We start from the raw sequence: 17939 nt of genomic DNA, 5'->3' as shown, positions 1-17939 counted from the left end.
CCGGACAACCATTACGTAAAAGTAGAGTCCCTAAGGTACCAATATAATACTAAAGTACACAAGTGACAATAACATCCATACAGCTGTTTTTAGTTAGAATTTCACAGGATGTCCTTATTTTGTGCGGGATTTTTGTATGTTCTTCATAAAATGTGTGGTTTTCTGGCAAATTATTGAGAATTTAAGTCAGTAAACAGTGACAACTTTTGAGTTTCTGAGCTCATACATTTCAGAAAATGAGTGCTAATGCAAAACCTGTTAGTCTATCAACTTGTAAAATTTATAATCACAACATTTAAAATCTGTTCCTGATTTGGGTCTTTGTCCTTCCTTACACATTTTTTTTGTTTTATCCTGAGTTCTTACTCTAAGAGGTTGATTGAAAGTAGTGTACAGTATAATGCCCAGGGAAGACTTAGTCATCGTGAGTCTCCAAAGCACCCTCATCCCGTCATGTACACTACCATGTTTTGGTGTCTGTCAAAGTCTTACAGACAAAGCCGATATTCTTTGAAATAAGCTCTGCTGCAATGCCTGGGTGGTATTTTTTCCAACTGTTTTACGTAAAAGTTTACCAAATACTTTATGCTACTCTTTGTAGATAGTGGGAAAGCCCATACATTAGCACTGATATCTAAATTCCTACCTGTCAAGAAGCAAAAAATGAGGCTGGGCTGATAAGGCTCTGGTTACTGGGATTCCGTCCTCCCATAAACTCATCAGTGCAAACATCACAGCCCTCAGCATCTCTCCCAGTAAGGAATGGTGAAGTTTTCATCTCCAGTCACTTTCTGGATCTTGTGTTCCCAAAGAAGCAGGTAAGCTCTGTGCCATGGAAGGAAACCTGGCACTTTGTGCGCAAAGTGTATAATTCTCAAGATACTCTATTTGTTTATGAATGCATCCCGGGAAGAATAGTAATGCATCCAAACAAAGATATCATAAAAGTTTCTGTCCCTGAACATTGGTGTGGTGCCATTGTTGTTGTCTGCATAAGTGCCCACTGCAATAACATAGTCTTTGCTAGGAGTGTGCTTTGCAAGTCTGAGGTAGGTAAGGAACTTGTCCTTTTCAGCTGTAGTAAGCTGTAGTATGTTCTTTCTAACTAGTAATCTCCTTTCACTGCAGGTAGACCCTGTGAAGTCAAAGAAACATTCTCCACAGTCAGGTCCCATGAAGTTTGCAGTGCATTTGCAGGTCCTGTTATAAAATACTGTTGTCCATTCTTCTCTATCGTCTATGCCAGCAAACAGGAAATGGGGGCCATTGATGGCATTAGTAAGAATTACATCTTGACAGGAACCTATTCCACTGAGCTCCCCACAAGGGGATCCATCCTCAGCCCAGACTGGACAACATTCCTTTCTTATCAAACTATCAGCAGAGCTGCAAGCTCTTGGAAATTGTTTGGAAAAGCAATCAAGATTAGGAAAATGCAAAGAAGTAGAGCTAGATGCATCCTGTGTTTCTTCTCTGGGCATACAGACAACAAAGAGATGCAACCTTTCTTTAAAACTTCTTATTGCAGGAATTGGAAGTATTTTCAAATTAATGTGACCAATGTGTTCAGATTATGTCAAAGGAGTTCTTTGTCAAGGGAAGCTGCTCTAGGACACTAAAGTGCAATCGGGGGCAAGTAATTGCTTTAGGGTTATTAACTGTACTTTTTTTTTTTTTTTTTGCGGACAGCCCTACTTAGTTTTATCAAAGAAACACAAACTAATTTTCCTCGGAAATGTGTTGTTCTAAACTTTATTTAATGATACATATAATATGTTTAACTATAACTAAACTGCAATCAACAGCAGTTACAATTTTTCGAAAAGAATATATTAGCGGTGGGCATTTATTCTATAGCGTAAGATACCATTCAGTCGTGAGGTGGGAATTTTTCATGCCCTCTGTAATAATGTTTTTATTCCTTATCCGCTCACTTGACACACATACAGATACACCCAGGTACAAAAAGCAACCGACAGACAGGCACAAGTCTTTAGTCGTGTGGGGGCAAAGACGAGAATCATTTGATGGGAAGATGTGTTCGTGTGTATATGTGTGTGTGTGTGTGTGTGTGTGTGTGTGTGTGTGTGTGTGTGTGTGTGTGTGTGTGTGTGTGTGTGTGTGTGTGTGTGTGTGTGTGTGCGTGCGTGTTTGTGTGTGTGTGTGTGTGTTCCATTTTAGAAGAAACATGGCTCAGTGTATTTATATGATATGTGTGACTTTATAATTTGGAAATAATCTTCATTCTTCAAACACAGGGATACCCCTCAGCCTCTTAATGCAAGAAATCTAGGCAAGGCCTAAAATAATGGGGGTGGGGGGGCAAAGACCCAAAATATGAACATATTTTAGATAGCACTCTTACAGGCTTAGAAAGTTGCTAGAATAACAATCTGCATTAGCATGCATTTTCTGAAGGGCATGAAGCCTGAAACTCAAATGTATGTCCTTATTAAGAGACTTCAATCCTCACTGACTTGCTAGAAAACCACAAATTCTATTCGGACCAGACTGAAAATGTGAGTCAAAACTGGGTCTTTATTAGAAACCCGAGAAGGCTAAATCCCGAATGTATGTACATCGACACATAAAGGTCGATGTACATACAAAGCGAAACATGTAAATGGCAAAAATCAAAATGCCGAACGTGTTTCGTAATCAAAACGCGTCAAACAGGTAAGCAAAATAAAAAATAAACATTAATTTAATACACTTTTGCAGGGGGGCAAGCCCCACCCCCTATGTAAATATACCAACTCCGAGACCGCACTACAGTGGGGATAAGGACATATTTCCTTATCCCCACCATCACGCTGCTGGCTAAAAAAACACGTTCAGCTTTTGGATTTCGCTGTTTACGTGTTTCACTCTGTATGTACATCAACCTTTATGTGTCAATGTACATACATTTGACATTTAGCCTTTTTGTGTTTCTAATATGTAACCGTCAAAACTATACACAGTATGATAGGGATAAGGACAGAACTCACAAGTGACATGGCTGCCAGTGAGATTGTGTGTTAATGCTGCACAAATGATAAATTACAAGCCCCACTTGGTATAGCCTGACTGTTAAGTTAATGTTTATTACTTTATTACCTTTCTCCTCATTTTTATGTAAGTATTGGATCAAATTTTGTTTTCACAAACTTCTCTGTTTACACCAATACCCTATCACAGACTCAGTCAGATGGAAACACTGAGTTTGAGGTTAAGTCTCACATTCTGTTTGCACCTTACTCTATCATAAACCTTCCTTAACCACTTTGACCCTTGCATCTACCTCAACTCTCCAACTAACAAAATTTCCCTTATCTTTGTAAATATTACATTATTCATTTTAACATTTCTGACCTTCCTTTTGTATTGCTAAGAGTTAACCTCTAACTTAATCTCTTTCTAATTTAGCCTTTTCTAGTTAGTCACGAACTATAATATAAGTGATTATATAATCACATTAGTTCTATGCAATATTTGTAATTGTAAAATTGTTTTAGCCCTGGAGCTTTTCTCCACAGGCCTTTTTTCTAAGTTAGCTTATTTAGTTCTTTAAGATCTATAATATATGTGATTACATTTCATTCTTCCCATTGCATAACACACTTGTACTATGTTTTATTTGTATTTGTAAAAATTTTTTGTACCTCTGGAGCTTTTCTCCCCGGGCCTCCACTGAAAATGGACATAAATCCAGTTGGACTAGCCCGGTCAACAAATGTAAAATAAAATAAAATAAATAATAAAATAAAATAAGTCTCACTAGTTTTTTGTCGGCAATGCTAGAAGGATTTGAAGTTGAAAACAAATACAAATTGGAGAGCTGTATACAACTTCCTACAAAGGCAAGTGTGATGATTGGGGAGAGATGGGCGAAGGCTGCCAGCCTAGTCAAATAGAATTTGATATATAATTCTATCAACTGTATAAATAAATATAAAATACAGGCTTGTGTTTTTAAATGAAAGAAAATCACTGTAAAATGTGAACTTCAAGATGGTTGCAACATTGCCATCTGCTGTAAGGAAAAGCAAGCTGAGCATTTTGAATGTCTTTGAAAGTGCAATTATCTAAAAAATGGTGCCAGAGTGGCTAGCTGAACACATTCTTCCTATTGTCTTAACTTAAGGAATAATTGTTAGAATGTACATGTGGAAGGTGCTTTATTGTTTTGGTTTCTGCTAGAGTGTATATGTGAAATGCTTTTAGTGTTATATTCTCCTGTGCAGGTGTTAGCTTGATAAATAATGTAAATGAAGTTTCTATTAGCCTAGGAACTCAGAGCAGGTGTCAAGTTGATGCAATATGAATACTGGGAAACCCTAAGTGTCAAAAATTATGTAATCTGGGGAGGACCCAGAGACGTGTGTTAGTGATGTTTTATAAACTGTGTCTCAGAGAGAGATATAAAGCTTTTTGGTCTTGATATCCAACTTACCAGCACTCTGCTTATGCTCACATATAAGTTTCTAGCACTGTGATTTCTTGTAGGATTAGTTAAAGCTAGTAAAGATTAATTAAGTATTTTTCTTTGAAATCAGACCTGTCCTACTGTATTAAGTTTCTGTGTGATCACTAAACTCTTAGATATTTCTGTGGTGTAGTAGTTTTGGCTTGTGTTTTAATTATTTATTATTAGATATTTTTAAAACATTCTACCTGTGGCTGCTTTGTGTAGAGATAAGCTCTAGAATACATTGCATATTTATAGAGGTTATTGAAATAGGCCACTCTAAAGTAAGCCTTGACTGTTAGTCATACTACCATTGGATATTAATATTGCACAGTAATAATTGGACACCATTTTAAGGGCCTGTTAGTAGCTGATATGATTAACTGGGTGGTGGCAGTAATTACTACCGTATAGTCTGGGTAAAGGGGCACAGCTGGAGAATCTGTGTCAGCCTTTTCCAGGAGTGTCTGTGAAGTTGTATAAATACTTATTTCAAAGTGTGTGTGTGTTGTGTCAGCTACTTGGCAGGGACACAAACCACTGGTTGGACAGAGAGGGTACTGGAAGTTTTAGCTTGCCCAGTTAGGCTTAGACATGGACCCTATAGCTGTGCCAGTGGTGAGTCTTATTGGGGACCTGGTGAGCAAGGGAGCAGCCAGCCCCAGACTGACTGTGATCTCTGAGTGCACTTAAGGGAAATTGTACTTTACTGTGTGTATTAGTTATCCTTTCCTCTTCTAGGAGATGACCTCCCTGGTGTTAGTGGTGAGGATTGAGGCTCCTTGATTGCTGGGCCAGGGCACGGTTGACACAAGTGTTTGGCAGTGGTGGGATCTACCTCACATACTAATTGGCTTGTAGTGGTGTGGTAGAGTGAATTCCTGTAACTGATGTACAGTGATCTCTAAAAGTGTCTTGTACTCTAAAACAGCCACGCAGTGTATACTCAAAGTCAGATCACAATTGTTTTATTTCTTTTGTTAGCTTAGTGTTAGTCAGGGTGAGCAGGCAGCATGTCAGTAGAGGAGTATGCAAAGCTGACAAGGAGCCAGCTAGCAGAGATGTGCCAGGCTAGGGGACTGGTGCATGGAAACCTGACTAAAGCAGACCTGATTGCAGCCTTGGTTACAGCTGCATCAGAAAACAGCAGCCTGGAGGACAATCAGACTGACAGTGAAGATACAATATTCTAGGAGAAAGGACAGCTCAACCTTTCTGCAGTGGACTTAAAAATCCAGCTGGAGCTAAAGAGACTTGAGTTGGAGGCCAGGCATATGGAACTGGAAGCAGCTGAGAAAATGAGGAGTCTACAAGCTGAGGAAATTGAAAAGCAGAGAAAGCATGAGAGGGAAATGCTGACTCTTCACCAGAGTCATGGATGTAATGGGGAAGGGAGTAACTGGACCCCAGAAGCACAAAACGTTAGTAACTTTCTTCCACAGTTTAAAAATGGGGATAATTTTGATAGCTTCATTCATATGTTTGGCCGCGTATGCAAACAGTATGAAGTTGACCAAAGGCTCTGGGTATGGTTCCTGACCCCCTTAATCCATGGTAAAGCTGTAACTTCTTTAGCAAAAATGCATGACACTGACTGTTTTGATTATACTGCTGTAAAAAGACATTTGTTAGAATGTTTTAAGCTAACACCAGAAATGTATAGGAAAAAGTTTTGTGAGCACAGACACAAGGCAGATGAAAATGCATGTGAATATGTTGTTGAACTGAGCACTTATTTTCATAGCTGGGTGAATGGATGTCAGGTCACCACTTTTGAAGGGCTGGCAGACCTTTTGGTAAGGGAACAAGCCCTCAGCTCTTTGCCTGAGGACATGAGGATCTGGTTAGCTGATAAACAGTGTGCTACTTCAGAGGTGTTGGGGGAGAAGGGAGACCTTTACCTGGCCAGCAGGGCAGCCCTGCACAGGAAAAGGACCCCCAGTACTGCTCATGGGACTAAAGGAATGCATGGTGGGCAGCACAGACTGCCCCAACAGATTCCGCAAGTAGCAGGAGAAGCCACTAGTCCAAGTACATGTCCAGGACCTAGGGTGATATGTTTTGAATGCAACCAGTGGGGCCATGTGGCATACAGGTGTCCACAGAGGCAAGGTGAGGAACCAAAGGTGAGGGAGCCAGTAAGTGGTAAAGACAAAATGCCAATAGTAGCTTGTCGTGAGACAACAGGGGTATGGAACTACCATCCTGCAGATGTCCTGAGATGGAAGGATTTGGATGAGGCAGTACTATGTACTTATGCAGTTACACACAGTGAGGCTAAGAGACAAGCATGTGGGTCTGGTAGCCTGGGGGAGACCCAGACAGACTGCATACTTGCAGCCAGGACTGCTGAGGTGGTTACTTCAGGGAGTGAGCTATGCTGCAGCAGTGAGACTGAATGTGAGCCACAACTGCTTGTGGGTACTGATATTCCCTTGGACAGGGTAACTGCAAAGGTAGAGGTGAGTAGTAGTACCCAGGCTGACAGTGAGGCACCACTATCAGAGGATGCCAGACTTCCTGTGGAAGGGGAGCTGGGAAGGGTTACAAGGAGGTACGTGAGACAGGCTCAGCTCTCAGACCCTACATTGCAAGGCCTGAGGCAGGTAGCTAGGGAGGCACCTGATTCTCAATGGAAGGGAGAATCTGTATACTGGAACAAAGGGTTACTGTACAGAGAGTGGACCCCTGAAGGAGGGAAAGAAGGTGAGAGAGTACAGCAGTTGGTAGTGCCTAGAGCTTACTGTCTGGTGCTTCTAGCCATAGCCCATGATATTCCCTTTGCAGGTCATATGGGCATAACACATACAAAGAGGCATATTATGCAAAACTTCTATTGGCCTGGAATTTCCAGAGATGTAACAGGGTACTGCAGGACCTGTGAGCAGTGCCAAAAGGTAGGCAAGGCAGGAGACAAGGTGAGAGCTCCTTTGATGCCTTTGCCTGTGATTGAGGAGCCATTTCAGAGGGTAGCTATGGATATTGTGGGTCCTCTGAGTACCCCAAGTTCCACAGGGAAAAAGTATATCCTAGTGATTGCAGATTATGCTACACAATACCCTGAGGCAGTGGCTTTGTCCTCCATTGAGGTCGAGACGTTAGCAAATGCTTTGCTAGAGATTTTCAGCAGGGTAGGTTTCCCAAAAGAAATACTGACTGACAGAGGTGCCAATTTTATGTGAGACCTGCTGGCTTGTCTGTGGAAGTCCTGTGGGGTGAAGCACATGAAGATCACCCCCTACCATCCCCAGACTAATGATCTTGTTGAGAGGTTAAACTCTACAATCAAGTCCATGCTACGGGCATTTGCAGATCAATTTAAGAGGGAGTGGGACAAATATTTGTCCCATCTGTTGTTTGCTTACAGAGAGGTTCCCCAGGAATCCACATGTTTTTCACCCTTTGAGTTGCTGTATGGGCATAAGGTGAGGGGACCACTAGATTTAATTCGAGATGAGTGGGAAGGTGAGTGTGAGTCTCACAAGGAGTCTGTTGTGGCATATGTCTGGAACCTCAGGACAAGGCTCAGGGAACTCATGGGACTGGCCCAGGAGAACCTAGCAGAAGCCCAACAACAGAAAATGGTGTGGTATGACAGGAATGCTCGAGCTAGAGAGAATGCTGTAGGGCAGCAGGTAATGGTTCTCATTCCTGTCAGACACAACAAGCTGCAAGCAGCTTGGGAGGGACCCTACAAGGTGGTAAGAAAGGTAAGTGATGTTAACTACATGGTGGAAGTGCCAGGCAGATGGCAGGGGCACAAATTGTACCATGTTAACATGATGAAACCTTATCATGATAGGGAGTCCCTTGTGCTGAGCATTTGCAGTGGATTGCAGGAGGAGTCTGAGAGAGATCTTGTGACTAATCTCCTCAGTGAGGCTCGGGCTAACACCTCGGTGGCAGGTGTAGCAATGTCCCAGCAGCTATCTCCTACCCAGGTTCAAGAAATCCAAGCAGTGTTTCAGGTGTTTGGGGGCATGTCCACCAGGAAATCAGGGAGCACCCACCAGGTGCAGCACCAGATGGATAAAAGACCCCAAAGGTCTATCTGGCAGGCCCCTTATAGGGTGCCTGAGAGAGTCAAACAGACTCTGAGGGAAGAGGTACAGGAGATGTTGGAACTAGGGGTGATTCAAGAGTCCAACAGTCCATGGGCCTTTCCAGTGGTGTTGGTGCCAAAGATGGATGGCAGCATCAAGTTCTGTGTGTTACAGGAAATTAAATAGTCACACAGAGTCGGATGCTTACCCCATGCCTAGGACAGATGAGGCTCTAGAGCAGCTGGGTGGGGCTAAGTATCTTACAACCATTGATCTTATGAAGGGTTACTGGCAGGTGCCCTTGACTCCCAGTGCTAGAGAAGTCCGCCTTTGTGACTCCTTTTGGCTTGTATGAGTTCACAAATATACCCGTTGGGATGAAGAATGCCCCAGCAACTTTCCAGAGGCTGGTAGATCATATCTTAGCAGGAGCAGGAGGGTTTGCCCTTGCTTATATGGATGATATTGCTATCTACAACCATTCCTGGCAAGAGCACCTTCAGCAGGTCAGGGAGGTGCTGGGCAGACTACAGAGGGCAGGGTTGACCATTAAACCAAGCAAATGTCAGGTGGGTATGGCAGAGGTCTCCTACCTAGGACATAGAGTGGGGAGTGGTAAGATAAGGCCAAGAACCTGCCAAAGTGGAAGCTATTCAGGCATGGCCTGCACCTGTTACCAGAAAGCAGGTGAGGGCATTCTTGGGGACAGCAGGGTACTACAGAATGTTCATTCCCAATTATAGTACCATAGCTGCTTCCCTCACAGACCTGACAAGGAAGAACAGGCCAGATAAGATAGTGTGGACCCCAGCATGTGAGCAGGCATTTCAGAAGCTTAAGGAAGCTTTGGGAGGACACCCTGTGTTAGCCAGTCCAGACTACAGCAAAGACTTTGTCGTGCAGGTGGATGCTTCAAACTATGGGGTGGGGGCTGTACTTAGCCAGAGATCTTCAGAGGGAGAAGAGCACCCAGTGGTTTACCTCAGTTGTAGTCTCCAACCCAGGGAGGAATGCTATGTAGCGGTAGAAAAGGAATGTCTAGCCATAGTGCGGGCACTACAAAAACTTCAGCCTTATCTGTATGGAAGAGAATTCACTGTGATGACAGATCACAACCCTCTAGTATGGTAAAACAGAGCTAGTCAGCAAAATGCCAAGTTGCTAAGATGGAGTCAGGGGTTGCAAGCATATGATATGTCAGTGCAGCACCACAGTGGGAGTAGCAATGCCAATGCAGAGGGGCTTTCAAGACAGGGAATGGGGTGAGGTACACCCAGATAGACCTGACACTCTCAAGCGATGTTTCTCAAGGAGCACTTGGAAAAACTTAATTGAGTTCCCTGGGGGGGAAGACATGTGATGATTGGGGAGAGATGGGCGAAGGCTGCAAGCCCAGTCAAATAGGATTTGATATATAATTATATCAATTGTATAAATAAATGTAAAATACAGGCTTGTGTTTTTAAATGAAAGAAAAACACTGTAAAATGTGAACTTCAAGATGGTGGCAACATTGCCATCTGCTGTAAGGAAAACCAAGCCAAACATTTCAAATGTCTTTGAAAGTACAATTATCTAAAAAATGGTGCCAGAGTGGCTAGCTGAACACATTCTTCCTATTGTCTTAACTTAAGGAATAATTGTAAGAGTGTACATGTAGAAGGTGCTTTATTGCTTTAGTTTCTGCTAGAGTGTATATGTGAAATGCCTTTTAGTGTTGTATTCTCCTGTGCAGGTGTTAGCTTGCTAAATAATGTAAATGGAGTTTCTATTAGCCTGGGAACTCAGAGCAGGTGTCAAGATGATGCAATATGAATACTGGGAAAACCTAAGTGTCAAAAATTATGTAATTTGGGAAGGACCCAGAGGCATGTTTGCTAGTGATGTTTTATAAACTGTGTCTCAGAGAGAGATATAAAGCATTTTGATCTTGATATCCAACTTACCAGCACTCTGCTTATGCTCACATGTAAGTTTCTAGCACTGTGATTTCTTGTAGGATTAGTTAAAGCTAGTAAAGATTAATTAGGTATTTTTCTTTGAAATCAGACCTGTCCTACTTTGTTATTTTAAGTTTCTGTGTAATCTCTGAACTCTTAGACATCTCTGTGGTGTAGTAGTTTTGTCTTGTGTTTAATTATTTATTATTAAATATTTTTAAAACCTTCTACCTGTGGCTGATTTGTGTAGAGATAAGCTCTAGAATACATTGCATATTTATAGAGGTTATTGTAACAGGCCACTCTAAAGTAAGCCTTGACTGTTAGTCATACTACCATTAGATATTAATATTGCACAGTAATAATTGGACACCATTTTAAGGGCCTGTTAGTAGCTGATATTATTAACTGGGTGGTGGCAGAATTACTACCATATAGTCTGGGTAAAGGGGCACAATTGGAGAATATGTGTCAGCCTTTCCCAGGAGTGTCTGTGAAGTTGTATAAATACTTATCTCAAAGTGTGTGTGTGTTGTGTCAGCTACTTGGCAGGGACACGAAGCACTGGTTGGACAGAGAGGGTACTGGAGGTTTTAGCTTGCCCAGTTAGGCTGAGACCTGGACCCTATAGCTGTTCCAGTGGGGAGTATTATTGGGGACCTGGTGAGCAAGGGAGCAGCCAGACCCAGACTGACTGTGATCTCTGTGTGCACTTAAGGGAAATTGTACTTAACTGTGTGTATTAGTTATCCTTTCCTCTTCTAGGAGACGACCTCCCTGGTGTTACTGGTGAGGACTGAGGCTCCTTGATTGCTGGGCCAGGGCACAGTCATCACAGCAAGTAATAAAGATAATATTTTCAAAGTTATTGAAATGAGTACACTGAAAATTAATATAACTATATTTGGTAGATTTTTCAGCGATTATAAAAAATACAAAACAGACTTGAGATGTTAAGTTTCTAGTCAAATTAATCCCATCTCTATTGCTGTGTGCATGGGTATACACACAAATGCATATGCACACATGAATACCACTATGGGTGGGACTAACCCAGTCATCTAAGCCTAAATAAATAAATAAATAAAATCAAACACGCCTTATTGAAGCTAGATGAGAAAGATAATTATTTTCATGCAAACAATGCTCAGATTTAGTTTGAGAACAGTTTCAGATCTTATTAAAATATATAATACTTCTCAAAGTCTTTGTTCCAGAATTCTGGACACCCCCCCCAACTATTTCTATTTATTTAGAATTTGTTTACCAATGTATTGCACTGATCCCAATGGACCAATTTTAGGCTCAGTCTAAGAGTACAGTCTAAGATTCTATTATCTGGCTTCACCGACTGACTGTAATCTTCGGTGATTTATCACAAAAGGGCTGAAATATGACACAAAATTTGGGACACTTCAGAGTTGTGACTTATATGCTAGTTAAACTAAGCCATTGTCTATGAATGTGTTTGTAATTATTATTTTATGTCTAACTGACGATGAATAAATGCATTTTGCCAGTGACTGTGCTCTGCATTTCATTCACATTTTGGAGAAAAATAGACAAAAAAAAAACACAAAATAAATGGAATATCGTTATTTACATTTGTGTTTGTCTACTGCAAGTGGACATAAAATCACAGGAGGAAATTTGTGCCCACAGTGTCAAGCTAGTGACTTCTAAGACACATGTTCTCCTACACAGTAACATAATGAACTGCACACCCATATGGAAAAGAGTAATATTTTCACTGTTTATTAGGAGTAATGTAAACCACATATCCTTTTATTCAATTTGTATAATATATATCAAGTTTACACACTCCTGCGATATAAACAATTTCAAACGGAATATAAGTAATTCATCCTCTGCAATTTGTAAACATACATCCTATCATTCAGTATACAGATAAGTGGTACATTCCTTTGCTATTTCTAACCCAGTACAGCATAGATACAGTTAACTAATAACATCATTTATTGTAAAAAAAAAAAAAAAAAAAAAACAGACATATTTGGGCATCCTTCCTTTTTTCCTTTTACAGGTTAGCCTCATGGACTGACAAAATGGTAGTCTTTCATTTACTTGCCTGTTACGATGATACCAGTAGACTGCAAACACATGCATGTAATTTGCTGATTGGTCAATATATTTTTATTCCAGTGTATGTAGACTGTAATGTCATTAAGGATAAAATATATGCATAGGTGTGTGTGTGTGTGTGTGATACCTCACAACCGGTTAGCATAGAAAATCTGGACAATGCCTAACATAATGGGAGGACAAAGGTCCAAAAATAGGCACATAGTTTAAATATTGCTCATATAAGCTTTGAAAGTTGCTAGAATAACAGTTTATTTATTTATTTATTTATTTATTTTTATTTTACATTTGTTGACCGGGCTAGTCCAACTGGATATATGTTCATTTTCAGTAGAGGCCCGGGGAGAAAAGCTCCACGACAGATACATACTTACAAGAAATTTTAAGGTTACAATAAAACAAACATAAAAAAATTGTACATATAGAACAGTACATTTCATAAAACTATTTTCAAAATTAGAGCAAGATGTTTGTATATTATGATGCATTTTCTGAAGGATATACAGTGTGAATCTGAAATGTGTGTCATTATTTAGTAGCTTCAGTAGTCAATGATTTGCCAGAGAATCACACATTTCATGAGGAACAGACCAAAAATATGAGGCAAAAATCTGGACAGTCAAGAGATATGGTGTGTGTGTTTCTGCGGGGATGTCCTTTAAAGTACCAAGATTTAGTAGTTTGCCATTGGTTTCACTGGTACCCTCCTATTCCTCAGTTACTCATTTCATATGGTATTAAATCCAGACACTGATGTGGCATTTAACTGTGTTAAAGTAGTCACAGTATGACCACTATAAATACTCGTTTGTCAGACCTTTTATAGTTTTGGTCTTGAAAGTGTTCTTTTCCTTGTTTAAATTAACTAATTAATCAAGTAAATTGTGTATATCTCTACTACAATCACAACGGGAGTACAATATTTATTTGTGTTGTCCAACTGGTCAAGAAGGTACAAAAATGATAAAAGGATAATAAAGGGAATAGATGACACTGGGTATAAAATATATTTTCATTTTTTTTCTATTCTTCTTCTTCTCTCTTTCCTGATTCTTTCTCTCTCTTCTTCTGCTGCTACTTCATGCTCTCCTTATCATTGTTACTGTACTGCTTTTTCTCAATTTAATAACTCCAGTGTATTTAAATGATATACACAGCAACAATTATATGTTCCATTTGTTGTAAAACTTTGCCTGTTTTATGTAACAGTTTCTCAGTTATGTAACTGTTTTATCCAGCCTGGTGAGTCTCCTATGACTAATATGTTGGGTTTATGTTTAGGCTTTAGTGGCTGTGCGACACATGTGTGAGGACTATGTGTGGTGTGGTGGGCAGTGTAGTTTGCATGCGTTTATGCCTCGGAGGTCTCTTTTGTTTGGTCATGCTTTTGTTGAGGGCCTACGCATATGTGGGAGTGTGTTGTGTAGGTGTGGGTGGTGTTTGAGGTGTGGTGTTCATGTTGCCAACATTCTCAGTGCCAAATATACTCGTTTGTGGGGGAGAGAGCAATGGCACTAGGTGATTGATGTAATTGCATCGCTCACAATCTGTGTTCCTATGTGCTAGTAGTAGACGGTTGTCCATGTACATGAGGCAGTTGGCACACTGTCTCATGATGCCCATATCGACCAGGTTGGCTGGAGAAAATATAGGAAATTGTCCATCCATATTTGTCAGAAACTGGAAGAGCTAAGAGGGTAAAGGGAGGAAGATCTATGAGTAGTACTACTAGATGATAACATAAGTGCTGCTAAGGGAAAACTTGTAGCTGGGATATCTCAAAAAGGATTAAAAACAATTCATGTGTCTTTCCACACCTGATGTCAGAGCTTCTTAAGGTAATCTTTTCACAACCACCAAACGCAGTGTCTCATTTTCACACTTTCACCCAGTAGTCAACTAACCAGACTGCGTCCCCCCCTTTTGAAAATTCCTGGATCCGCCACTGAGATTATACTTTTTATAAGTAATATATTATTAAATTAAATTATATAACCTTTTAACTCTACCATGTCAACCTTTTGGATACATACTGATACAGTCTATCTTTCTATACCTCAAAAGACACAACATTTTAAAAAGCAGACAGATGATAACAAGTAAACAAAGTATAAGCAGTCATCAATGATCAGTATTCCCCACCATTCTTCCTGCTTTTTACTCTCTTATTCCCCCATTTTATGATATTGCATATTTGTTATACATATAAAAACATTTATAAACATCTTCTGTATAGAAACTTCTTTTTTTAAATGCAAAACATGCTAACTTATATTTAGTAAGTAAAACAATATTAATATTACATTCATTTATATTTAGCTTTGTCTGTATAATACTTTTCTGTTGTAGGTTTTCTGTTTCTTACCAGAAACGTGATGTTTTCAGAAGTTTCATTTACTTATTAAAAGGTTACCAACATCTGAGCATTGTAGAACATTTCAGGACTGTTACATCACAGCTGTTTGACTTGTCAATCATTCAAGTCATGCCCATTTTTATTTAAAAATGGCCAGCAAGCTGTTAAAACTTAATACAATTAATTTAATTTATATATTAAGTTTATTAAAGTCATTACCTATATTACATTTACAGGTAAAAGCATTTAAATTATTCAAAAGGAAGCAAGGCAACATCTGTTTTGTAATCAGATTGGTCCATTGGTTTCAACTTGAGGTAAAAGGTCAAAGGCAGTTTATTGCTTCCTGTATGTCATCTTGGATGTCTCTGCATGAAAATGGAGACTTTATAGCCCTTTAGGAGCTCACGTCTGCTTCAGAAATCTTCTAAACAGCAACTAAAGTAAATTGGTGGGATTTTTTTCTTGTTGAGTGAAGCTTTGAGACTAGAAATGCTCATGGATATATTAAAAAGCAATGAGCAATGCAAAACATTCATTTTTGCTCTAAATGCTTATTTTTGAGGGGCAAACATATAGTTAAAAAAGAAATCAACAATTTTTCTACAATTAATGAGTAAATTAGATATACAGTAACATCTTAAACTTTAAACTAAGGCATTTTTAGTTAAGTGAGAGTGTACAGTAAACTTATTTTACCTATAACTGTTATCATTTTAAACACATATTATTAGACCCAGCATGACCCCCCCCCTCAAAGCAGTAATGCAGTAACAGATAATTGTAAAAGTCACTTTGGCAAAGCACCAATACAGGACTATGACACCTTTGTATATTCTCATCCTAGAGATTAAAAATTCACAGAACATTTAAAAATATATATTATTCCTGGTCTAAAGTCATTAGTAAATCATGTAGTGTCACATATATTATAAATATTTTTTTTTAAGTTTTGAAAGGGAAGGAGGAAGGAAAAGGAAACAAGTAAAACAAAATATACTGTATTACCTTGTTTGCGCGATTTCAAAATGACTTAAAACCAACTATACATTACAAGTAAGCTTATGAATTATTTATTTGTCTCTGGATTTTTTTCTTTTTTGTCACAGACAATTCATTTTTTGTTGTTGTTTATCTTTTTAATGTACTACTGGTGCCCATAAGTTCTACTGAATTTATTAAGTTTCTTTGTTGAACAAAGTTGTTTGCATCTTCAAGTGTTTCAAATGTTTTTGTTCCTTCCTGTGCATAAAGTCTTATTCTGGCAGGGAAGAGTAGGTGAGATTTAATACCAGCCTTTTTCAATGATTTAATAAGGGGAATGCAAGCCTTTCTTTTTGAAATAACAAGAGAAGTGCAGTCATTGTCAAATCTAACAATTTGATCTCCTATTAGAGAGAGAGAGGGCCCATGCAGACTTTAAAATAAGGTCCTTATCTTGACTTGACATAAATTTAACAATGATGGATTTGGGATGCATATTTTTGCTATTCGAGGTATTTGAAGATAAAGATCTATGGGCTCTCTCAATTCTGAAAGATAAAGCTTCCAGTAAATTTAAAGTTTTGGGAGCCAAGTAGTTAAACAACTCACCATATTGTCTCCTTCCATTCTCTCCAGTATGCCATAGATTCTTATGCTGTTCCATCTAGACCTATTCTCCAGATCATCAATCTTGTTAATAAGTTTGTTATTTTGCTGTAGAGGGAACTCAATACTTTTTTCCTTACCTCTTAGTCTGCAGTCAGTGTCAGACACTGATTCTTCTAGTGCTGTAATTTGAGCCTTTTGTTGCTTCAGGACATCATTCAATAATTCAATCTGCTTGGCAGTGTCTTCTTTAATTGTGTCCATTTTAAAATCAAGTTTATCTATTTTCAGCATTAAATCTTGACTGTTTGTAACGATGGACTGCATCTTTTTTTCAGACTTGCCCGGTTGAGTGGTCTTAGAGTGATTCATATTCCTTCATTTGTAGTTTCTTCACTTTTTCCCCTTTAAAATTTGACAGGAAAATATGAGAATTATAAAATGAAAGTTACACTGATATAAAGCTTAGATCTTCCAGTTTTTGGATGTATTGCTTTCAAGTAGATACCAGTGTATTTTTCAAATAATCCTGTCAGAAATGTTGAAATACTGCAGAGCAGAAAATTTGTGCTGCTGTCAGCCTTCCATCCAAGCCACACCCCTAATTTGACTGTTTTCTCATTAAATTGGTATAGCTTTATTAGATCTTAGCAATAATACTTCCTTAATAGTATTTGTGAGCCAGTCAATGTCCTACACTTTTTGGAGGAAAAGTGATTTTAAAAATTCTGCTTCTTCCTCAAAAATACTCTGATTGCTGAGCAGTCTGCTGAGTCTGATAAATTGTACTTTTATCACCCCTTTCTTCATGCGAAAGTAGTGTTGACATTTCCTGTGCAGATATTGGTTTACAAAGGACTCTTTTCTAAATATTATACTTGCAAACTGTGAACCACCTTCCTCAAAGGAAACTATTATATCCAAAAAAATGAATGACCTTTCCATAACCACTCATAGTGAGGCGTGGAAACGAGGTACTGGAATTGATGAAATCAAAGAGTTGATGTAATTCTGATAATTTTCTTTCCACAGAAAAATAAGGTCATCTATAAATCTTCTATTAAAAAAAAAAACGACCTTATTAAGCAAAGGGTGAAGTTTGAGGTATGCTTGCTCCCACCAGGCCATGACCAGGTTTGCATATATGGGGACCACCCTCACCCCGATAGCAACTCTAGTTTTTTGTTTGTAATATTTCCCTTGTAAATAATGAAGTTGTTTCCTAAAACAACTTCCAAAAAACACAAATACTGTTGGTCATGTTGCTGTAAAATTTAGAAAACTTGGTGAGATAGCTTCTCACAAAATCAATGCCTGTATCTTGCTTGATACAAGTGTAGAAACAGACTACGTCAAATGACACAAAGACACAATCATCTTTGATGTTGCCAATGCCACTTAATAACTCCAGGAAGTGCCACAAATCTTTGAGATAAAATTCAGACTTTTGAACAACC

The 17939-nt window shown here is 39.0% G+C and overlaps 1 pseudogene; it reads right to left on the bottom strand.

The window, feature by feature from the left end:
- Positions 1-649: 649 nt before the first annotated feature.
- On the bottom strand, positions 650-16809 carry LOC122814270 (annotated as a pseudogene).
- Positions 16810-17939: the final 1130 nt, after the last annotated feature.

This window comes from Protopterus annectens, chromosome 1.part1, assembly GCF_019279795.1.
Source record: "Protopterus annectens isolate FY-2018-M chromosome 1.part1, PAN1.0, whole genome shotgun sequence".
NCBI classification, from domain to species: Eukaryota; Metazoa; Chordata; order Ceratodontiformes; family Protopteridae; genus Protopterus; species Protopterus annectens.
This window is presented reverse-complemented; position numbering and strand designations above follow the sequence as displayed.